General features: G+C 42.4%; 1 protein-coding gene across 1 annotated transcript in view; it reads left to right on the top strand.

The window, feature by feature from the left end:
* The first annotated feature begins 2,868 nt into the window (after positions 1-2,868).
* Positions 2,869-25,429, top strand: part of vwc2 (von Willebrand factor C domain containing 2) — a 297,832-nt gene continuing 275,271 nt past the window's right edge. Inside the window, exon 1 of the mRNA XM_034185042.1 lies at positions 2,869-3,055. The gene's annotated coding sequence lies outside the window, so the exon portion shown is untranslated. The remainder of the gene's footprint in view (positions 3,056-25,429) is intronic.

Here is a 25,429-nt window from a genome sequence, read left to right on the forward strand (position 1 = left end):
TGTGCATCCTGTTTCTACTGATGATCCTTGAGATGTTTCTACAGCTTAATTGGCATCCACCTGGGGTAAATTCAGTTGATTGGACATGATTTGGAAAGACACACCTGTCTACATATAAGGTCCCACAGTTGACAGTGCATGTCAGAGCATAAACTAGCATGAAGTCATAGGAATTCTTTGTGGACCTCTGAGATAGGATTGTGTTGAGGCACAAAGTCTTGAGTTTGTGTCAGCAAAAATATTGCGAATTAATTTAACTTTACACATATTTACTTTACAAATATTGGAGCAAACATTGCAAATTCCATGAAGCCAACTAACCAACATAAAACATCTGAAACGAGAAGCAGAATAATGCAGTCTACGTTTGGGAGGTCAGTGAACAGGAAGTCTTATCTATAAGGAAATGTAAAACTAAAACATCTAGTGATAGTGATGGACTAGATATGACAATTAGTAAACAAACCACTGATTGCATTGTTAAACCACTGAGCTTTGTTTGTTAATGAATGTAACTGCTGAAATGTAAGACAGTGGTGTTAATGGTGTTTATTTGATGCTTAATAACTTGATGAGGCGATGGCGTTTGGGTTGGAATTGAGGAAACAAAAGGATTTCTTTTTTTATTTTAAATTTTTGTTATAACGAGCAGAGAATAAAAGATTGATCTTCCGTCTGTTCCTTTTTGTTCATGAGAAATGCTTATGTAAGTAGGCAATGAATGAAAAGACATGAAATTAAATGACATGACAAATCTGGGAAAGGGTACAGAAACATTTCTGCTGCTTTGAAGGTCCCATTGAGCACAGTGGCCTCCATCATCCATAAATGGAATAGGTTCAGATCCACCAGGACTCTTCCTAGAGCTGGCCGCCCATCTAAAATGAGCAACCAGGGGTGAAAGGCCTTAGTCAGGGAGGTGACCAAGAACCCCATGGTCACTCTGTCAGAGATCCAGCAGTCCTCTGTGGTGGGAGGAGAACCTTCCAGAAGGACAAACATCTCTGCAGCAATCCACCGATCAAACCTGTATGGTAGAGTGGCCAGACGGAAGCCACTCCTTAGTAAAAGGCACATAGCAGTCTGAGTTTGCCAAAAGGCACCTGAAGGACTCCCAGACCATGAGAAACAAAATTCTCTGGTCTGATGAGACAAAATTGAAAACTCTGGCATCAATGACAGGTGTCATATTTGAAGGAAACCAGCATGGTGGTGGCAGCACCATGTTGCAGGGATGTTTTTCAGCGACAGGAACTGGGAGACTAGTCAGGATTGAGGGAAAGATGAATGCAACAATGTACAGAGACATCCTGGATGAAAACCTGCTCCAGAGCGCTCTTGACCTCAGACTGGGACAACAGTTCATCTTTAAGGAGGACAATGACCCTAAACACACAGCCAAGATATTAAAGGAGTGGCTTCAGGACAATTCTGTGAATGTGGAACAAAATGTGGAAAAAGTGAAGCGCTGTGAATACATTCCAGATGCACCGTATAGTACTCTAGTCTACAAAAACTGGCTGGGAACCCACTTCTCCATATCACCACACACACACACACACACACACACACACACACACACACACACACACACACACACACACACACACACACACACACACACACACACACACACACACACACACACACACACACAGGGCCATATATAGGAATGTGAAAGAGGGGGGGTTCAAATCCTTGAATTCGGGGTCCAGTGGGCCGCAGGGCCCCTGGTGGGGTCGAGGGGCAACATCCTCGTGGGGGGCTCAGGGGGGCGAAGCCCCCCGAAGCAGAAGCTTTTTGAGGATTTCGAGTGGTAAAAAGCTACATAAATTTCATTTGAAACCCAAAATATATCATTTTAGGAAATACATTTTTATATTCAAATAGTGCTTGCTTGGGAATGGATCAGTTGCCATAAGAACCACCCAGGAAGAACCAAGATAACATTAATGCAAACTTTATACCTGCCGGTTGGTTGCGAATGACGCAACCGACAGGCGTGAAAAAACTCACGCATGCGCACGAAGGTTCAAGCTTGGCTGATGCAAGCGCACATGATTCAAATCCATATAGTTTTTGCAAAAAATAAAAACGTCGGATAGTTTTCTAACAGACCTTGTATTTAGCAGTATTAATATTCGCGTTTACATTATGAATATGTACGTATATGTACGTTATGTATTAAAATAGCGGTATTTAATTTGGCGACCTTGTTTAACGCGAAATTCGCATAATAAATCCCACATGAATATTTGCACCTTTACAGTATTTGCAACAGGAAGGAGAAGCTCCCTTTATTTCTCAGCTTATACATACAAACATGTTTTTACAAAGCAGACAAGTGTAATTGTGTGTCTACATGGGTATTTACAAGCCTACTAATCTGTTTGATGTCAGAGGAGGATAGGGACCAGGGAGCAAAAATTCTCAACCCCCATGGGAAAAGTTTATCTAGCAGTTTCCTCTTTCATCACTTAAGGGATTACTCTGGCAGAGGAAATTGAAACTTGAGGGTGTGTGATAATAGCTGTGTAACAGTTTGTGCTTGTTGCTTATTATCAATGAAAAGAGAATACATAACGTTGATATCCAGATCAGAAAAAAATCCGCAGAATTCTCGGGGGGGGGGGGGGGTCGGTTGAACCCCCTCTATATACGGGCATGCACACACACACACACACACACACACACACACACACACACACACACACACACACACACACACACACACACGGGAGTATGTGTGCTTTTGCTGGGGTCCTCTCAGTGCAGCCCGCTGTGTGGCTGTTTCAAACAGCTCCATCTAGTGGCCGCCGCGGTGAATGCGACGTGCTCGCGGAGATGATTGTTGCTTTCGGCTGCGGTGAGAAACAAAGTGGCAGCGTGCGTGTGAGCGGGAGGGACGTCGGCGCGGAGACGGAGCGCTTCGACTCGGTGTGGCCGTTAAAGTTGACCGTCCTGCGCGGACGCTTTGGTCTCTGTGCGCTACAGGAGCGTCTGGTTCTGGCTCCAGCCTGGTACTGACGGTACCGACGCACTCCGAGGACCACAGGTGAATTGTGGGAATGATGCAGTCAGTGAGCTTCTTGTGATTTCTGTGCGTTTGTTGCTCATCTTTCATGCAAAGTCGGAGTTTTGCGTCTGGAGGCTGAAGCGTGCGCCGCGTTGGCGCCGGATGATGGTTTTACGCACGCAGGAACCTCCGCGCAGTCGGAATATTAAACTGCATGTGAAAAAAGCCTTTTGGTGGACTGCGTGTGGAAAACTAACGGCACCTGTGGCAGCCTGAGTGGAATAGCGTGTTTTGTGTGTGTGTGTGTTTATGTGTGTGTGTGCAAATATAATGTGCCATGTTTCAGGACGCTGCATCTCGAAGCCTCTAAAACAGTTTTTATTCAAATTGATGATTAAAGAAGCATGCTGATGTTATTTTTTTTCTGGACGTTTTTTGATTTATTTATTTATTTTGCATTGCATGTTCAATAAAGCTGTCTTGATGTGAGATTCAGTCAGCCCAGCAGCTCCTGGCAGCTGTCTTGGATTCAGCCTCTACAGTTGCACCTTCTTGCTGCGATTGGCTTCAGTCAATTCACACTTTATCTGTCCAAAATATGTTTGGCTGTTAAACGCTGCTTCATTAATTTAATACTTTCTCAGGCCTGTCAGATCCAAGTCCACGATCCAAACACTTCACATCTCATTTCTCCTGATCTGCTTTGTCACAAATTGATGTAGATCTCTAGATAAATTATTTCCCCATGTGCCATCAGTGGCATGCTGGGATGTTGGAATAGCGCAAGCAGGAGAGGCTGTAATGTGCAACAAATGATGCGCGCACACACACACACACACACACACACACACACAGAGTGGGGTGCACACACTGTCTGTCTGAGTTAATTCTAACCCCGAGGAGATGACTTTCTTCTCAGTGACATCCAGTTTGATGTTACAAAGGAGACGTCGCTGGGGGTTGATTCTCCAAGATGATGCAAGAGCTGCTTCTTTTAGACGCTGGCTGTCAGGCGGATGGTAAACATGTATGACATTCACACAGTGCACGTTAAACACGAATCAGAACAAGCTCGCCTGCTGCTGCCTGGCTTCATGCTTTTTCAGTTGCATTCACATTTGCCTGTTTGTTCCTTTAAAAAAGAAAAAAAATAAGAAGAGCTTTAAGACCAAATAGTAATTAAGCTCCACAAATAGACGAAAGATCTTCCCCAGACGAAAGCTGTTTATAGTCGTATTGTTGGGTAGAAACAGCCATCAGCCACCATGGAAGGAACCTTTTAAGTGACTGTAAGCAGGGAGGCGGGTGAGTCCAAACCCATCCCACTCACACCGCCTTATTGACGACCTGCTGTTGGACTTTAATGAATAATAGTATATCATTGAGTCGGCACAGCAGGACTTAAATTCCACCTGCAACTCAAGTTCTTGTGTCATGCGTTATTGGCCTTTCTGCTGAGTAATGAAAATGACAATAATTTATGAGTCCTAAATTGATGCAGTGGTGTGGATCATTGACCCCTGAACCAGCGGGCAGTTTGAATCGCAGTGTGAATTATTATTGCTGCTCCTCAGCAATCAAACTGACTGTGTTCAGCGGCCATGAAGGTAAACACAACTTTGGCCTGTGACAGCAGAGCTCACAGGACAGGCGACCAGATGATCTGACTCCAGCCTACCCGGGGATGGGGGGGTCGGGGGGAGTAAGGATCCAAATATGCATTGCTTCTACACTGTAAAAAATTCCATAAATTACATTGTTTTTTAACCCCCCCCCCCCCCCCCAAAAAAAGAAAACAAACAAACAATCAAACTGGCAACTGTGGTTGCCAGAATAATTCTGTAAACAAAACCAAACAAAGTCTCTAAATACTGTCAGTTTTTAGAGATGGAACAATCCGATCCAATATCGGTATCGGGTCCGATACTTTCATAATTCACTTATCAGATATTGGAGGGACCCTGTGTGCTGCTATACAATGCTGCTGGAACCTCAATTTCCCTGAGGGATCTTCCCAAGGGATTAATAAAATCCTATCTAATCTAATCTAATCTAATCTAATCTAATCTAAATACCCTCAGCCTTATGAGCATAAAAATAGGAAACAGAATGTGACCTTTTGGCCTCTTAAAATAGGTCAAGGTTAGCCATCTTTGAACTTGTTCAAGGTCTGTGTCCCAAGAATATTCCCTGTGAATTTGAAGACCCCGGCAGTAATAGGACTGGTTTATTGATGAGCACAGACAGATGGATGGAAGGACCCAAGGTCTTCACAAAACCTGATGGCCATATTTTGGCCTCAGATCAGTCATTGTAAACATTGGCTGTTTTTAGTGACATTACAGTTGGTGATGTAAGATGAAGTGGCTCTTTCTTTTTTTTTTGTGCGCTGAGCACAAAGGACTTTTTGCTGATCATTACTGTTTGTCATTTATGATGAAGTCATTTTCACATTTGGGCAGAAATACATTTCATGGAAAATGCTGTAAAACTTTATATTTCTTTATTTTGAAAAGTGTCACATGGCTGCAACCTGACACTAACGTTCAGTTAGTTACTTTTGTGAGCGCCATGCAGTCATGCACGTCACATTTTACCTTCAACGGACACACATACATGCAAAGACAAGAAAAGCACGTACATGCACAAGCAGAAAAACACACTCCTCCATCACCTCATTGTGTTGATTAGGCTTCATTTACTGTCCGTAAAGCATTTTATGTGCTAAATAATTTGCATCACTTTTTACCAAAATTGGAACAGCTTTATCTTTTGATCCCTGTAGAAAATGAAATGGACCTTTGTCACCATTTTTGCTGTTTTTACCATATAACACCATTAACATTCAGTCATAGTTAGCCCAAACCATACCTTTTTGGAATCTTTTTGATCAGATAAATAATGTGGTATACGAGGTCTGTGATGAAAAAAGCGGTCGTTTTTATTTTTTTCAAAAAATAAATGGATTTGATTCATATGTTTTTGCGTCAGACAAGCTTGAACCCTCGTGCGCATGCGTGAGTTTATTCATGCGTGTCGGTGATGTCATTCGCCTGTGGGCAGGCCTTGAGTGAGGAGTGCTCCACCCCGCCCGTCGGAATCTCTTTGTCTGAATAGCCGCTGCGGACGGCGCGCTTTGCTTTATCAACATTTTTTTCTGGACCTGTGAGGAATATCCGAGTGGACACTATTCGAGAAATTAAGCTGGTTTTCGGTGAAAAGTTTAACGGCTGATGAGAGATTATGGGGTGTTTCTGTCGCTGTAAGGACTTCCCACGGAGCTGGACGTCGCGCAGCGCTTCCATGCGCCGTCGTCGGCCTGTTTTGACCTGAAAACATTCTAATTTAAGGCTTAATTCACCCAGGACGTCGTGAGAGAACAGAGAAGATTCAGAAGAGGCCAGCATGAGGACTTTATGCGGACATTCCACTGTTTAAGGACATTTTGTAATGAAAGACGTGCGCGCAAATTCGCCGAGTCATTTCCGTGACGACTCGGCGAATCTGTGTGCGCCGCGACAGGAAAAACACCTCCGTGTTGAAAACCATTTGTAAAATTCAGGCGGCTTTTGATGACTTTCAACAAGTGAGTAACTGAGAAATTGTTTAAAAGCTTGGGCATGTTTCAACTTGCCCGTTAAGGTTTCCAACTGAGGTTTTTCCTGTCGCGACCCCCCGTGGTCGGGTCCGGCCCGACATGCGACTCTGCCCGCACGTTCTTTCATTACAAAATGTCCGTTAGCAATGGAATGTCCGAATAAACTCCTCATGCCGACTTCTTCTGAAAGTTCTCTGTTCTCTGACGACTTACTGGGTCAACAGAGCCTGAAATGTGGAAGTTTTCAACTTGAAACGGCGAGAAGCTGCCACCTCGAAGTGCAGATCGCTGTCAGGCACCGTGGGCCGTCCTTACGGCGACACTACCAGACCAAAATCTCTCATCAGCCGTTAAAATTTTTACTGAAAACCAGCTGAATTTATCGAATGGTGTCCACTCAGTTGTGCCTTACAGGTTTTGAAAAAATTTTGATCAAACAAAGCAGCAGTCTCTGAGCCATTCCTAAACAATGAAAAAATCGACGAGAGGGTGGGCGACTCCTCACTCAAAGACTGCCCACAGGCGAATGACGTAACCGGCGTGAAAAAACTCTCGCATGCCCACGAGGGTTCAAGCATGTCTGATGTAATCACACGTGATTCAAATCCATATGGTATTTAAAAAAAATAATAAGGTTTAATAATAATAATAAAAATTAATAATTTTAGTAAATTCAACAGCTTTTTTGTTCAGTGGAATTTACAGGTTATTCTGTAAAGGTATTTGCTTGATTTTACTGTATTTTTTTAACAGAATTTTTCTGGCAACCAAAGCTACCAGTTTTTTAAATGTAAAAACAAAATATTTTTTACAGTGTACGAGGGTAGGCTGAAAAGTTCTAAGGCTCACTATAATGCATTAATTGCATTATAGTGAGCCTTCATTCATGACCACATCATGCATAAAAATCAACTCAAAATGACAACACCGTGACCTTATTAGGAAGTCACAAAGAATTCATCATGACTGAACCAAAAACCAAGGTGAATTATCACAACACCATCAAGACTGAAGCAACATTACATAAGACACCATTAAGGCTCTTTGTAGTCTTGAGCGTCCAGCTGCTCTGTTTAACTCACCTCACTGAAAAGAGGGTCCGGAACAAAACACGTTTTTTCGATTGTGAAGTTGTTAGAGTGTGATCTTGGTCTCAGTCTGCAGTACCACAGTGTATTAATTTGAACAAAATTATGCATTTTCCTGATAATCTGTTAAACATTCTGCACATAGTATGAGCGTATTCATTTAATTCTGAAATTATGATGGAATGACATCTACATGTCATTGTCATTCTACATGTGATAATGTGTATATTTAGGAAAACTTACTTTAATATTTAAATGTTGTTAAAACAAATAAACAAACTAAGGGCCCCTTCTCACACAGTGCGAATTTGGTCGAATTATGGCAAAATAGCGTGAAACAGTTCGAATTAACGAACCATGAAAACATCGCGCCGACAGGGAGGTGTGTACGATTCTGCTGCAAAGATGTCATGCACGCTCGTGCACGAATACAGTGTGAGCAACTGGAGCTTGTGGAACCACATTGCCCCACTGCTGTGGATTAAATAAAAAATAAAAAAACAGCTAGTACCTGTGGAACCACATTGTGCCGCTGCTGTGGAAAACAAAAAAAAACAAAAACAAAAAAAAAAATCAAAACATGCCACTCATGGGATTCGTATCTGGACTTTGCTGATTGCCAGTCCGAAACTTTACCACTGCGCTACTGTCGCTGGCCTGTAATCAACAAAGAGATGGACGTATTTAAAAAAATAAAAACACACACCATAAAAAACACCCTCTTATCAAGTATGAAACGTCTGTTCCTCTGTAGATGACCCATGGTCACAGACGTACAGTCATGAAATGACATTAATGAAGCAGTGCGCTGTTATCATGTCCACATTCTACTGGTCCAGTGTGTCCAGCGGCCCCTCGAGCGTGTCCATATGGAATAGAGCTCACGTGGGTGATGTGACAGTCAGATCGCCCACTGCGTGTTATGATCTGATGGACTATTGCCACCTGGGGCAGCCTGTCAATGTACGCACTGTGAGTGGAGACACCCCCATCAGTTCAGCACACACACCAACACACCATCTGTACATCCATATATCAGGCAAGTGCGCCCCCCCAGCAGCACATGTTTACGGATGGGGGGAAGTGCAACACATGTGTGATTCATAAGCATGGCACGTGTGTGCGGAGGGAGCTGACACTCTGGCACCTCACATACTGTATGTGTTGCTGTTTTGCAAAGCCACACTCGTGGGGCACTTAGATAAATTTCACTTCCAGCTCAACAGCTATCATCAGCTGACTGTTTTCGTGATGATAGTGTGAATGGCCACACATTTTCTAAGTGCCACACGAGTGGTGTTAGATGTTCGTGTGTGTCAGCTGGAATTTGGCTGACGCCTGCGAGAGGGTTCGATGGGCTTCTACAGCGCACACTCTGTCTTTCAGCCGCTGGTGTGTGCAAATAGTTGTAGCAACAGGTGTATGAAGCGTTCGAGGCAGCTACGAATTTACATGGTTTGCATACGATTCCTGCTTCATGCGCACTTCGACCAAATTCACACTGTGTGAAGGGGCCCTAAAGTTTGAAAGCTCCATCTGCAGATTGGACACAGTCTTCATTTTCAGGTTAAATTCTATAACAGTTACCATACATTTCTCATACTGCATGTAACATTATGTGCATTTTCTCTTATGAGCTGATTTTGGAAACAGTGTGGAAAAATAAATTTAAATAAAACTTTGTAGAAATACTCACAGAAAATGCGATTCAGTGTTATAATGAAGTTTTATTTGGAACACAGCCACTGAATAGGATTGTGAACAAATTGCTAAACATCCCTGAAGATGTAACTGGGAGAAAAACAATTTTGTCTGAAGTGGTCCATAAAGGGACCATATCATCACATCAGATGGTAAATGTTAATGGGATGTTTGTTGTCGCAATCATCCCATTAAGCAGTGGTTCCCAACCTTTTTTGCTTGGAGACCCCTTATTTGTAACTCTATTTGTGTTTCGCTTTGTTCATCTAAAGAAAAACAAGCAGTTAGTTACTACTTATTATCCAGTAAGTGAGTTATTATGACTTTAGGTAACATGTACAATTATAATTCTGACAACCTTTGAGCAGACAAAACCTCGTGACCCCCCCTCCCTCCATGAGCTTTGTTGATCCTCTATGGGAGGTCACGGACAACTTGAGAATCAGGGCCATAGACACTGGGGCTATACCTAACAGTTACAACCCTTATTCCATTGAAGTTCGGAAGTTGTGTAAAATGTAAATAAAAACAGAATACATCCATCCATCCATCCATTTTCTACCGCTTTATCCGGAGTTGGTCGCGGGGGCAGCAGCTCAAGCAAAGCCGCCCAGACCTCCCGATCCACACACACCTCCCCCAGCTCCTCCGGGGGAACCCCAAGGCGTTCCCAAGCCAGCTGAGAGCCGTAGTCCCTCCAGCGTGTCCTGGGTCTTCCCCGGGGCCTCCTCCCGATGGGACGTACCCAGAGCACCTCTCCAGTGAGGCGTCCAGGGGTCATCCGAAAAAGATCCGAAAAAGATGCAAAAAACAGAATACAGTGATTTGCAAATCCTCTTCAACCTATATTCAACTGAATACACCACAAAGACAAGATATTTAAAAGATATTTAATGTACAAACTGATAAACATTTTTGTTTTTGTGCAAATATTTGCTCATTTTGAAATGGATGCCTGCAACATGTTTCAAAAAAGCTGGGACAGTGGTATGTTTACCACTGTGTTACATCACCTTTCCTTCTAACAACACTCAATAAGCATTTGGGAACTGAGGACACTAATTGTTGAAGCCTTGTATGTGGAATTCTTTACCATTCTTGCTTGATGTACAACTTCAGTTACTCAACAGTCCGGGGTCTCTGTTGTCATATTTTGCACTTCATAATGTGCCACACATTTTCAATGGGCGATAGGTCTGGACTGCAGGCAGGCCAGTCTAGTACCCGCACTTTTTTTACTATGAAACCACACTGTCGTAACACGTTCAGAATGTGGCTTGGCATTGTCTTGCTGAAATAAGCAGGGACATCCCTGAAAAAGATGTTGCTTGGATGACAGCATGTGTTGCTCTAAAACCTGGATGTACCTTTCAGCATTGATGATGCCATCACAGATATGTAAGTTGCCCATGCCATGGGCACTAACACACCCCCATACCATCACAGATGCTGGCTTTTGCACTTTGCGCTGGTAACAATCTGGATGTTTTTTTCCGTCTTTTGTCCTGAGGACACATTGTCCATGATTTCCAAAAACAATTTGAAACGTGGCCGCATCAGACCACAGCACACATTTCCACTTTGCGTCTGTCCATTTCAAATGAGCTTGGGCCCAGAGAAGGCAGCTGCATTTCTGGATGTTGTTGATGTATGGCTTTCGCTTTGCATGGTAGTTTTACCTTGCAGTTGTAGATGTAGCGACGAACTGTGTTAACTAACATCGGTTTTCTGACGTGTTCCTGAGCTCATGCAGTAAGATCCTTTACACAATGATGTCGGTTTTTAATGCAGTGCCGTCTGAGAGATCGAAGGTCATGGGCATTCAATGTTGGTTTTTGGCCTTGCTGCTTACATGTAGAAAGTTCTCTAGATTCTCTGAATCTTCTCATTATATTATGGACTGTAGATGATGGAATTTCTAAATTTCTTGCAATTGAACATTGCGAAACATTGTTCTTAAACTGTCCCAATCTTTGCTTGTGAATGGCTGAGCCTTTTGGGGATGCTCCTTTTATACCCAATCATGACACGCACCTGTTTCCAATTAGGTGTTCTTTGAGCATTCATCAACTTTCTCAGTCTTTTGTTGCCCCGTTCCAACTTTTTTGAAACATGTTGCAGGCATCCATTTCAAAATGAGCAAATATTTGCACAAAAACAAAAAAGTCTATCAGTTTGAACATTAAATATCTTGTCTTTGTGGTGTATTCAGTTGAATATAGGTTGAAGAGGATTTGCAAATCATTGTATTCTGTTTTTATTTACATTTTAAACAATGTCCCAACTTCACTGGAATTGGGGTTGTATTTTCAGAATTCATTAGTTATGTTATTGTTTTAATTACCAGTTTAATTGGTAAGAAAATAAATACAAGAAATAACATAAAAATCATAATTATAAAATCTATCTTGTGTTAATTATAAATAAATTTAAAAATAACACAATGCTAAAATACCCTCAGCTGCATGAGCATTGTGTTGTTTATAATTTACAGTTGTTTAATTAATTATTAAGCTCTTTTTGTCTTACGTACAATTTGTACATGCTCAATAAAGCCCATCAAGCAGTCAATCAATCAAAAACAATTTTTACATTTTAACGGCATCTTCAGGAGGCCTTGCGCATGTGCATATATGAGCTTTTGACAAGAGCGGAAGCTGTGCACATCAAGGAATATTTGTAGATCATCCTCTGTGCATTTGCTGGTATTAATGAGGCAAATTTAATTGTATAGGAAGTTAGCTTGAGTTAGCGTGAGTTAGCAGAAGTTAGCATGCACGCTAACATCCACAAATTGCCTTGAATCAGTTCAGAGCTGTTATTAGTTTCCAAAACAGTGTTTTCAGTTTTAGAAGTGTTTATTTCTCGCTAGCTTTTACATAATATATGAGAAAGGTGTTATATCTAGCCAAAAATGAAGCAAAGTTAGCAGCTAGCGGAACCAGGAAGTGACGTCACCACGCTAACATCTGCTAAATGTTTTGTATATTCTTTTAGAGTTGTTATCAGGTTACAAAAGCAGCATTTCAGTTTTAGAAGTGTTTATTTCTCGCTAGCTTTTATATAAAAAATGAGAAAGGTGCTATTTATCACCAAAAACGAAGCAAAGTTAACAGCTAGCAACACCATGAAGTGACATCACCACGCTAATGTCCGTAAGATCGTACCATAAAATTAGGTACAGAATGTGACTTCTTGACCTCATAATATACGTCTTAAAATAGCACAGACAGACGGACCTACAGACGCAATGCCTTCACAATACGCAATGGCTATATTTATGGGCAAAAAAAATATGTCAATAACAAAGCATTGTTTATAACTTTAGCTAGAGAGTCTATACTGAAAGAATGTAGAAATTATAAAATATCCTAAAAGTGACACAAGTGTGAAACATAACATTTTTATTTATAACAAGAAAGAACATAAATTATAAAATGGTGCTACTTTAAGGCTGAATATGATACATGAGCCATATTTAACTGCACAATGGAGATAAAACAAAACAAAACAAAACAAAAACAGTTTTACACAATATAGCTATATATGTTAATTCTCTTTGGTGTCAAAGTCATGCTGGGCTCCTAAACACAGTCATAGTCAGAACCGTTCACTGTTTATGGTGGAGCAGATTGTCAGAATGCAGCATTAATATATTTGCATCAGTTATGCACAGCAGATTATTTAGGCTTTCACTGATGCATGGACGCTATTTCAAGGCAACATCTCTAATTAATAATCAGCATTTGATGTGGACTGAAAAGGTAGATCGCCATAATACCAAAGTGAACAGATGATGTCAAACCTGCAAACAGATTCACAGTTGAGGAGGACAGGATCATTTTTTAATTTAAAATGCAGGGGAAAGTCTTGTTTACATGAGGTTTTGGTCTTTGTGGGTTTTAGAATACTGATGCCATAATTATCTTTATCTTTGTCGAGGAGTTTCCATTTTCACCCGCATGTTTACTAGTTTGTTGAATTATGAATAATGAAGCAATTTTCACCAAACATGCTGAGAATGTGGGGGCCAGCTTGGCATACTGTTCAGTTTTACGGTAAATGTCAGACGATAAAAAAATGCGCATTTTAACACAACGGACATTAGTGAAACTGAGAATCAATTTCATGACATTTTGGAGCAGATCAGCAATTTTGTTTCGGGCAAAATAAGGTGCATTTGTAGGAGCCAGGTTCACAAAAACTGCTGTGAATGTTGGTTGTGGTTTGGATTAGGTACCATTTTTGAGGAAGGTATGGGTAAAGTGACAGAGGAAAAAATGTAAAAACAGCGAGGACACAGAGAGCGCATACATGTGGTGAGGCTAAGTTTGTAAGTCAGTTCCATCATATATGTTTCAATTCACTGTGAAATATGTCATAACTGTAGTGCTAAAGCCTCATTATTAATATTCATACCTTTTTCACAAGCGAAAAGCTTTGATGGTCACACATGAGGCCCAAGAAGAAAAAGAAGGAGATCCTTGACTGGCCTCTTAAGGCTGGCTCCACAAGTGAACACATTCCCGCAGAAGCCCATGTTAAAATGTCCAACTTTAAAGCAGAAATAAACATGTTCACAGCCTGGGACATAAAATAATCTGTGGTCTCTAATAATTAGTTTCCCCTCCATGACTACTGTGAATTTTTTCTAACATCTTGGTTTAAGACATTTTAAGCCACAAAGTTTTGCGTAATTAGGAGTGTGGAAGCTTTGAATGACAGCTAGTCACAGCTCATGTGTTGTCGCTGAGCTGAAACTCAGAGGCCTGCTAGTAGCCATGGTTGCTCGTTGCTGTGGAGCATCCTGTCTGTCCTTTTGGGCATTGTTTTAGAAATATCTGTATCAATATGGCTTGTTGTTGTGTGGTAAATTCTCCTGGTGGACATCATCTATGATGTCTATGTGTCAGTATTTCCAGTAAGCAAAATTATTGTGTGATTTAATTTTGGATGCTAATAGTGTTGCTGTTTTTAGCTTAATCCGTTAGGTCCTGTTAATGCACAATTAATGAGGAACTAAGTGCGTCATAATTTTTAATGCCCACACTAATGCAAAACCACTATGAGAACCGCAGTGTAGTCCCCAAAAATATGATTTAATAAACATTAAACAGAGGATAGCCTGTTAGCTTAGCTTATCAGTAACTCAAAGATGGAGGCACATTTAGGTTTCATTTGTCCCAGGCAAATTTGTCTATTTTCTCTTTTTATGTCTTGTTTACAGATCTGGTACATTTCTGGTAACTATGTAAGGACTGTAATAGATTGTTAATATGAGTGGGTACTGTGGAAGCAGCTCAGAATGTTGCTCTTAGTACCACCATTGGGCATGCGTGGAAATATCTTGTACCTGTGGCCGCTCTCACTGGGGATCCAAATTTCTTACTTATAGCCATGTTTGAACCTTTACAATGCAGCCGTTCTAACACTATTACATCTTTTCAAGTCGGAGTCATAAATAAATGATCTATGGCAGGGCTCACCAACCCTGTTCCTATAGGGCACCTATCCTGCATGTTTTCCATGTCTACCTACTCAGTCAGACCTGATTTTTTAAAAGTGCTGTTTTCCAGCTCTTGAATGGCTGAGCACACCTGATAGAGTTCATTGCCTGGGAGTGGAACAGGGAAAGTTAGAAAACATGTTGGGCAGGTGCCCTCTAGGAACAGGGTTGGTGACCCGTGATCTAGCTGATTCCCCTGATTCTGTTGTGGCTGGGGTGCCTGGGGTTCGGGGTGTTGTTTTTTTTTTTTTTGTTGATTCCCTGTTCCACCTCCGGCTTCAGCGCGCCTTTGAGCCGTATGCCATCGGCGTAGCTGAGGTTTGGGGCAGTGGAATATACCCGCAGCTGGTGGCTGGTTTGGAAGTCGGAGGGGTGGCGCCGTTTTGTGCCGTCTGCCATTACCGCTGTTCCACTCCTCCCGGTTGACTTCTGGGGTATAGTCGTGGTTGGTGACACTGGACGTACTTCCAGTTTCCACCGCGCCGAGGGGGTGGGGTTGGGGTTGTTTTGTTTGTATGTTTTTTTTTTCTTTTGTTTTTCCCCCCAGTTTCCACCCTCAGGGTGTGACTGTGGTGTCCTCTGGGGGGGAAAGGGCTGTGGGTCCATCTAGCCATAGACGGCCGGGGCTGGGTCTGTTAGTCATGAGGGGGGGTGTCTCCTGGGGTTTGATGGAACGGTCCTCTGGGGAGGGGGGGGGAGTGGTTTGGTTGTTTGTGTTTGTCTTTTTTGTTTTATGACTAAACAGACTTTAAACATGGTCGGACAAAGGCTGACCGCACAGGTTCAAGAACTCCTGGCCACACCTTTGCAAATTGAATGACAAAAACAAAGGCAAAGATGCAGTCAGAGGTGAAGACGTCAACAGTTCTGTTAAATGAAGATTCAGTTGGAGGATGAATGCGGATACTGTTTCCAGCCATGGTCCCTGGAGGGGGGTGTTTTTCCTGGGCCAGGTTTGTGTGGTCGCCGGGAGGCTTCCTGTGAGGGTGGGGTGCTGTTGTGGCTGGGGTGCCTGGCGTGCCTGGCTGGCTTTTGTTTGTCTTCTGTTTGTCTTCTGTTTTTCCTTCCAGGTGGCATGCGTTCAGGACTGAGTGGCTGTGTGGCTGAGTTATTAGGACCTCACCCTGATCACCTGAGGCTGGTCATGTGCAGCTCGTCAGGACTCACAGCTGTGGTGCATCTTTATGGATTGGGGCATGGTTGCATTTAAGTCTGGAGTACACAGTGTGTATTTGCCAGAGACTCGACCTTGTGACCAGACGGGTGAGATCGTCGTCTAGAGAGCCATCTCATCATCATGGATGCAGAGACCGTACCAGGTTTGATGCCATGGTCTGTGAAAGAGGAGGGGGTGAGGTCTCACGCTCGTCAGCACACTTCCTGAGGTACTTTAGGTTTTGTGACTAACATGAGTACAGTCAGTAAATGTGGTGTCCCTCACACCTTATTATATTGAGCTGTTATGTTAGTCGTTTAATCAGCTTCCACTGCAGTGGAGAATTGAACTGGGTGTTCCATGCCTGCAGGGTGGGAAGCTGATTGGTGATTAAGCCAGGAAGTGTTTGCTGATTATATACACCTTTGAGTGGTCTCTCTGTGTGTGGAGTGGTGGACTCACATGATGGTTTCTTCTTTCACAGACTCGGTTGGTCGCGGCCACCTGGAGGGTGTCGGCGGGGTCCTTGGGTCCGAACTGTTCTGGCTCCGGACCGTTTGTGCTGCTGGGAGCGCACCGTTATTCCACCTCGCCAGACCGCGCACTCATTTGTTATTATTTAGCACTCACTGTTATGTTATTAAATTCTGTTATCCTTTGTACCGTGCTCTGCTTATTTAATACTGGGTCCTTCAAACGCTGGTCGGTTCTCCGCCTGCGTCCGACACATAACAGATTCTTCCTGAACATGTATTTCAGAAAATAAACGCATGAATATCAAATCGGCATTTCAATGTCTCACTTTGTGTTTTTGATCTTCACCAATCACAGCTTTGAACTGCAGACACCCAACCAATGACAGACAGAAATACAAAGAAGTGTACGTTACCTAAACAATACTGTGTGTAGGTAACAAAACTTATCTTTGTTTTGCAGAAAAGGAAAGCAGCTGGTGCAACACAGAAAATAGGTGCTGAAAAGTTTAATAAGGTGCTGAAAACATAGATAAACTCTAACATTTCTATGTGCAAATCACATCTTCATCAGAGTCCTTCATCAGGACTCTGATGAAGGACTTTCTGTGTTGCACCAGCTGCTTTGCTTTTCTACAAGTCAGTGCTACCTGGTTGCACCAGATTTTTTTGTGCTGCACAGAAGCGTGGCGAACTCTCCTTTTTTATCTTTGTTTTGCCTCCTTGCACAGTGGCATGCTGATAATGTGTCTGTCTTTCTACAAGAACATTTGTGGTTCCAAGGCACTTATTTCATACTATGGTGTGCCTCTCCCCGTGGCACATGGTGTCTTTTTTAAATTATGTGTCCCTCATATGGACCAGAAAAACTGATGTGAATCAGGCATAAGCACAAATATATTCAGATGTGTTGTGGTTAAAGGTCTGGATGGGACCGGAGCAGTTCAGGCAATGAACTCAAATGCTGGGAGCAAGGATGAGACAGGAGTGAATGAAAGGAAGTTTATTTACAATAATGGATTAACAAAGGATTTAATAGTGCTGAAGCTGGAGCTGGTGCCTGCAGAGCTGAGACAGGGCCCGCTTGTAGTGGTGGAAAGCAGGGAGCTGCAGTGCACACGGAGCCAGGCTTGAGAGTTAGTGAGTGGGAATGAAACCCAGGAGTGTGGTACAGGAACCGGAGACAGGTGGGACGCTCAGAGCTGAGGAGGGAGAAACGTTTTGAGAAACGAGGAGAACAAAGGTGAGTGATTGCACTCGTAATACTGGAAGCGTTTAACAACAGAATGTTCACAGAAAGGCTTAATGCAGAAACATTCACAGTTCAGGAATTATTCACAGTTCAGGAATTGTTCACCAAGTTCAAAGGTCAGCAGCGGCGCGTTTTATGACGCAGTTCAATAGGGATGTCCCGAGCCGATACTCAGTATCAGTATCGGATAGCGATATGGCTATTTTGCGAGAATCTGTTGGTATCGGATTTGGAACAGTATCAGGCCGATTCCCGCCCACGGAGTTTTTTGATCCAGGAAAACATCTGTGTGAAATGTCTGTGAACCGCTGCTCTGTTGCTGCAGAGGGCTGAGTGTGGGGGGTGGTGTCGTTCTGAGCTGAGGTGTGTCTCTCACTGTTCATGTGAGATGTGCGATGCAGCCGGTACAGAGACGCCGACAAACAGCACAGCTCAGTGACCTTGAAAAACAGCAGCGTCTGTTTTCAGCGTCACTGTGCTGTCAGCTGCCTGTCTGCTGATCAGCTCTAGCACTCTGAACAGGGTCTGAAGAAAAACTCCATTAAAATATTTCATTAAATAATCCAGTTAATCCAATAATTCTGCATCTGTAGCTGCTGTACTTTCAGAAAGTTACGATTTATTATAGTTGAAAGGCTTCATGTTCTCAAAAAGCTCCCAAGTTTGGTCGAAAAAGGAAAAACAACAGTCTGACTGAGCAGGTTTGACAAATCAGTTCAAGTTCAGGCAGCTCATGTACAAACATTGTTTTTTTAATATTTAGATTTTATTTATTCTGTTAAAGAAAAGTTATGCAAACCCACTCAGAAATGTTGAAAAAGCAAAACTGTCAATATATGGTTAGGGTTAGGAAGCTTGCAAACAAAAATTAAAATATTGTCATAAATATAAATAAAGTTCATGATACGCTTAGAACAGTTGTCACTGCAGTTGAAAAGGTTAATTCAAAGTGATTAACAGAAGTTTAATGGTAAATAGATTGCACTGTTAGACCAGTTCAAATCGAGTTTAAGTTAAAGTTTCCTGGCTGGTGCAAAACTGATACTGAATGTTGAGCTCAGATGTCTCAGACTCAGAAGCTGTTTGTTACAAAAGCCAAGCAATATTGTTGGTCATGTTCAAGCAAAATAAGAACTGTGAAGTAATAATGGTTGTGTTTTTTAATGCTTTCAAAATAGGTATCGGATCAGATTGGTATCGGCAAGACTAATCATTTAAAATATCGGATTGGATTGGAAGCCAAAAAATCTGGATTGCGGCATCCCTACAGTTCAATTAAGCTTGACTTGGCTTCAGGAATGACTTGGAAATTCTTAGTAGTTCTGCATAACAGTTCATACAGTTCTTGGTAATGCACAGTCACTGACAGGAGCAAAATGAGAAGTGAAATCTCACAAACTCAGAGGTGGCCGGAACTTAGCTGAACAGAGCAGAGTAGCACACTCTGAGGCTGAGTGTAGAGGAGCAGCGGCACAGCTGCGAATCCAAAGTGATGTAGTGCAAGTAGTGGCGTGGAAGCCAGGAGACATTGTAGCGTGGAAGCCGCGCACGAAGGCACCTGGAAACACCAAAAGTCAAAGTACTTTATTGCCAAAAATAGTTAGGCCAGGTTATCTTTGAGAGGTGCTGCACTAAGCTCAGACGTCGCACAGAGGCGTCTCAGGGAATCTCTCAGAAGACAGAGTGCATGGAAGCATCAGAGTCGAAGTAACGGTATCTGACGTAGACAAGGTCATGGAAGAATCTGGCAGGTTTAAGTAACCTGCTCCTGATCAGGAACTCATGAGCCTCAGGTGCGAGGAGATGATGACTTGCAGCTGCTCCTCGGCTCTGCAGCGCGCCACCTGGAGGGAAAACAGACAAACAACACACAACAGTATCAAAGTGTGCGTAGGTATGAATCCATGCACATTCGGTTTGTACATCCCATTAAGCGTGGAATTTAGCACACGTGCACAGTTTGTTGTGTTGTGCTGACGGCACCATAAGTGTAGAGTGTTGTGTGTTTGATGATGCCCACCATCATCTCTGTGTTGTGTAAAAATTAAAGAACTTTCAGAGACATTGTGCAAAAACAATGAAAGCTGTGGTTAGATCGCCGTTCTCTCAGCTCACTGTAATGTAAAATGGAAATTAAATACGTACATTTGTGTGTAAATGTTGAACTGAGCTGTGCACACACGCTGATAAAAGATATCAGGTGCACGGCAGCTGACAGTGTGTGACATTAACATTACACATGCTTTTATTGACAAATACTGAACACAGTCGGGGGCTTGTTAAGAAGCGCTTGAGTTCCACTATCAAGAAAAAGAAAACATATTAATAATAAAAAACACACACACACACACACAAAAAAAAAAACATTTGAATGCGCACATGCCCAAATGTGTCCGCACTGGTTTTTGTTAGGAACAATTACATGGATAAATTATTTAACCACCAGCAGCACCATGCAGCCTCCAGCCTGATGTCCATTTGCGCACTACACATGATTTGAACATTGATGGAATGAAAATGTTTCCTATTAACAGAAACAAATTCATCATGTGATGGCGCCTTCATAGTAAAATGTGTGCAGTTAATAGCTCCGATTACATTCGGGAAACTGGCTCTCGTTGCAAAATGTGCTGTAATTTTGGAATGTACCTGGATGAGATTCGGATGATTGCGTTCGACACAGCTGGTGGCTCGGCGCAAGATTGACTGGCACACTCCTGACCAGTCAGCCAGGTCATGCTGGAATGCCCCTGATACCAGGATGCCCAGCGTGGTCAGCACCTGTGTGGGTGGGCACAGACAACCCCTGGCTTCTTGCCATATTGCGCTCTGGGCCGGCCATAGTTCTGTACGCAACTCCAGTAACAGTGGCCTTGTTAATCGAAATCAGTTTATGAGCCAATTATCTTCATTTGCAAGTAAATCCTCACGTTCCCTGAATACACGCTCATGTCAGATTGCACCATTTGCAAGGTGCTTTAACAAAGCTAACGCAGCCAATGTTAGTGCCATTTTACACATCACTTTGCACATGCTTTTATATCCATCCATATAATTGCAAACACGTGGGTGTGTTAATTGCTCATCACTGTCGCTGATGTGCATATCACTCTGATGACGTCTTGTTTTCACACTATTAATGGTTCCCAGCATCACCTTTACATGTCCACAGTGGAACAATAGCTGTAGAAATGTGTGTACGCCAGCCAGGATTTTTCTGTGATGCACCGCACATTTCCATGCTTACGTCACTTTTGATACATCTGAAAGTTGGCGTGGAGACGGACATACACCACGTTTTTGCACGTAAGCACGCTTTGTACATGAGTCCCCTGGCCACCGCCCATAACTCTGTGCCACGGACTTCATCTTGACCACACCAACGTGACCTGTGTGCAGTTCCTCCAAGACGTGCTGTCATACAGTAGTGTTCAGAATAATAATAGTGCTATGTGACTAAAAAGATTAATCCAGGTTTTGAGTATATTTCTTATTGTTACATGGGAAACAAGGTACCAGTAGATTCAGTAGATTCTCACAAATCCAACAAGACCAAGCATTCATGATATGCACACTGTTAAGGCTATGAAACTGGGCTATTAGTAAAAAAATAAAGTAGCTAGGGGGTGTTCACAATAATAGTAGCATCTCCTGTTGACGCTACAAACTCAAAACTATTATGTTCAAACTGCTTTTTTAGCAATCCTGTGAATCACTAAACTAGTATTTAGTTGTATAACCACAGTTTTTCATGATTTCTTCACATCTGCAAGGCATTAATTTGTTGGTTTGGAACCAAGATTTTGCTCATTTACTAGTGTGCTTGGGGTCATTGTCTTGTTGGAACACCCATGTCAAGGGCATGTCCTCTTCAGCATAAGGCAACATGACCTCTTCAAGTATTTTGACATATCCAAACTGATCCGTGATACCTGGTATGCGATATATAGGCCCAACACCATAGTAGGAGAAACATGCCGATATCATGATGCTTGCACCACCATGCTTCACTGTCTTCACTGTTGACTGTGGCTTGAATTCAGAGTGTGGGGGTCGTCTCACAAACTGTCTGTGGCCCTTGGACCCAAAAAGAACAATTTTACTCTCATCAGTCCACAAAATATTCCTCCATTTCTCTTTAGGCCAGTTGATGTGTTCTTTGGCAAATTGTAACCTCTTCTGCACATGTCTTTTATTTAACAGAGGGACTTTGCCGGGGAGTCTTGCAAATAAATTAGCTTCACACAGGGGTCTTCTAACTGTCACAGCACTTACAGGTAACTCCAGACTGTCTTTGATCATCCTGGAGCTGATCAGTGTGTGAGCCTTTGCCATTCTGGTTATTCTTCTATCCATTTTGATGGTTGTTTTCCATTTTCTTCCACATGTCTCTGTTTTTTTTGTCCATTTTAAAGCATTGGAGATCATTGTAGATGAACAGCCTATATTTTTTGCACCTGCGTATAAGTAACTTTTTAATCAAAAGAAAAGCATGTCCAACAGGTGCTGGCTTCATCCTTAAATAGGGGACACCTGATTCACACCTGTTTGTTCCACAAAATTGACAAACTCACTGACTGAATGCCACACTACTATTATTGTGAACACCCCCTTTTCTACTTTTTTTTTTTTTTTTACTAATAGCCCAATTTCATAGCCTTAAGAGTGCATATCATGAATGCTTGGTCTTGTTGGATTTGTGAGAATCTACTGAATCTACTGGTACCTTGTTTCCCATGTAACAATAAAAAATATACTCAAAACCTGGATGAATCTTTTTAGTCACATAGCACTACTATTACTCTGAACACTACTGTACCTTTGTTGGAACATTTAGACGGGTTCAACACATCTAACGCACAGTCAATTCATCCTTCTGCACCAAATATGGTGCCGGATTACCACTGACACCCTTGGTGGATGGAAAACATCAGACTGAAACTATCTCTATGATGTGTGAAAGTGTGGAGTCAGATCTCATTCCTTTCCTTTCATCAGCACATCGGTAGGCTTTCCCAGTGGTTAATGAGGAAGGTTTCAACTGTGTCTAGTTTCTCTTTGTGCTGCTCTGGCAGGGACAGACATGAGAGACTGTCTACATTACAGTGATCAGCAGCATGTCTGTACTGAATTGTGTAAATGTGTGCTGCTAATATGAGGACCCAAACGCCACACATAGAGGACCGGGTGGGACGTGATCCCACGGCCTTCTTGCTGGGAGGGAACAGTACAAACCAATAAGCCACCATGCTGCTCAAAACATGCATATGCTACTCCATTATGCAGGCGATCAGCAAAAAGGGGCCAGAAACACGTAATAAGGTTGTTTATGGGCCTTGGAACGAATTGTGCTTGGAGTGCTGTTCTAGTTATGTACTCATTCTCCTGAACAGCCTTTTTTCTTCCACTATTCATTATCTGTACCAAAGTTCTAATTACTTGCTGTGTTCCCAGAAACATCTGTGAACAGAATATTTTTAGAAATGCACCATTGGAAAGCATGATGAAAATAAGGTGTACGAAACATTTTGCATGCTTTACTACAAGCGTGAACCAAAATAAAATTAAAAACTAGAGACATTGAACCATGTTTGATGTAAACTGGGATACACAGTGGAAAAATTGGAGATTGACATTATATTTATTTCGAGGATGTGGCCAACAGTGACCATAAAAAGTCAGTAGCCTTTGAACAAATGCAACTATTGGTAATTTTTTAAAAGTAGGTCAAGGTCACCGGCCTTTGAACCCATGCAAAGTACTGCTCCAAAGCATGTACCCACCAAATATGAAGTTTTTGCAAGCAATAGGTGCCAAGGTACATTGCGGTGAACAAATTACAGGCAAAGGATTTGACAGTTGTGACCACTGATGACCTTGAAAAGTAGGTCAAGGCCACTGAGCTCGAACCCATGCGAAGTACTCCTCCAAGGCATGTACCCATCAAACGTGAAGTTTCTGTGAGCAAGAGGTGCTGAGCTACACTGCGGCAAAGGATTTGGCAGTTGTGACCATTGGTGACCTTCGAAAGTAGGTCAAGGTCACTGGCATTCAAACCCATGCAAAGTACTCCTCCAAAGCATGTACCCACCAAATATGAAGTTTCTGCGAGCAATGGGTGCCGAGCAATGTTGTGGCAAAGGATTTGACAGTTGTGACCATTTGTGACCTTGAAAAGTAGGTCAAGGTCACTGGTCTTCAAGCCCATGTGAATTACTCCTCCAAGGCAAATACCCACCAAATATGAAGTTTCTGCGAGCAATGGGTGCCGAGCAATGTTGTGGCAAAGGATTTGACAGTTGTGACCATTTGTGACCTTGAAAAGTAGGTCAAGGTCACTGGTCTTCAAGCCCATGTGAATTACTCCTCCAAGGCAAATACCCACCAAATATGAAGTTTCTGTGAGAAAAAGGTGCCGAGCTACGTTGCGGCAAAGGATATGACAGTTGTGACCATTGGTGACCTTCAAAAGTAGGTCAAGGTCAGTGGCCTTCAAACCCATGTGAAGTACTCCTCCAAGGCATGTACCCACCAAATATGACGTTTCTGGGAGCAATAGGTGCCGAGCTACATTGTGGCAAAGGTTTTGACAGTTGTGACCACTCGTGACCTTCAAAAGTAGGTCAAGGTCACCGGTCTTCGAACCCATGCGAAGTACTCCTCCAAGGCATGTACCCACCAAATATGAAGTTTTGCAAGCAATAGGTGCCGAGCTACATTCAGGGAACGAATTGCGGCTGGACAGACGGACAGACAAGACGGACAGACGGAATGACGGATGGACGGACAACCCTGATGCTATATCCCCCGCCTTGCTGCGCAAGCGCCGCACGGGGCATAAAAATTACAGCCAAGCTTTATTAGGGCTGATAAAATAAGTTACAACATGGAAGTTTCAAAGCCAAATATATTGACCATGAAAATCACATTTATTAAGCTTTTTAAAACATTTTGAATATTCTAGTACACAACTGTGACTACGATTGAAATTTGTACTTGTAACACTGCACCTGTTAAGTATCAGATTTAATGGGATTGGATTGAGTCAGATATTACGGCGCACTGGATCATTGCTGAAAGAATCATAGCTTAGAATTTCACATTGTCTCAGGCAGCTTTACAGTGTACTGGGAAAAAAAGATCACTGAAAGATGGTAATAAAAGTTAAGTTTTAAGCTTGAAATTGAAGAACTGATGGAGTCATACTGTCTTATGTCAGCAAGCCGATTATTTCAAAGAACAAGAGCACGGTAGGAAAAGGCTCTGAAGTCTTTGCACTTCTTCTGGCCTCTGAGAATAGAGACTGGGTCCACACTGTACACGGGGTGCAAGATGGTGCACAAAGAGCTGCCAAATATGAAGGGGATTTTTTTTTCCTATTTTTACCAACTGACAGAGGAAGGTGGAAGTTAACTCAGTGTTCTGTCAGTTTGTCTGCAGACATGATAATTCACAATTTAAATCAGGGATTGTCTCAATATTTTTTAGAAAGCTGATGCTCGAGTTTGCTAAGAGGTTGTTAAATGTTAGAGCAGATATGACTGATATTTTTCTTTGACATTATGATATACATAGATTAGCCTTTTATCTCTCTCTATTGATATTTTTAAACATGGCCTTATGACATCACACAGATCTC

The sequence above is a fragment of the Thalassophryne amazonica genome, chromosome 13, assembly GCF_902500255.1.
Source record: "Thalassophryne amazonica chromosome 13, fThaAma1.1, whole genome shotgun sequence".
NCBI lineage: Eukaryota > Metazoa > Chordata > Actinopteri > Batrachoidiformes > Batrachoididae > Thalassophryne > Thalassophryne amazonica.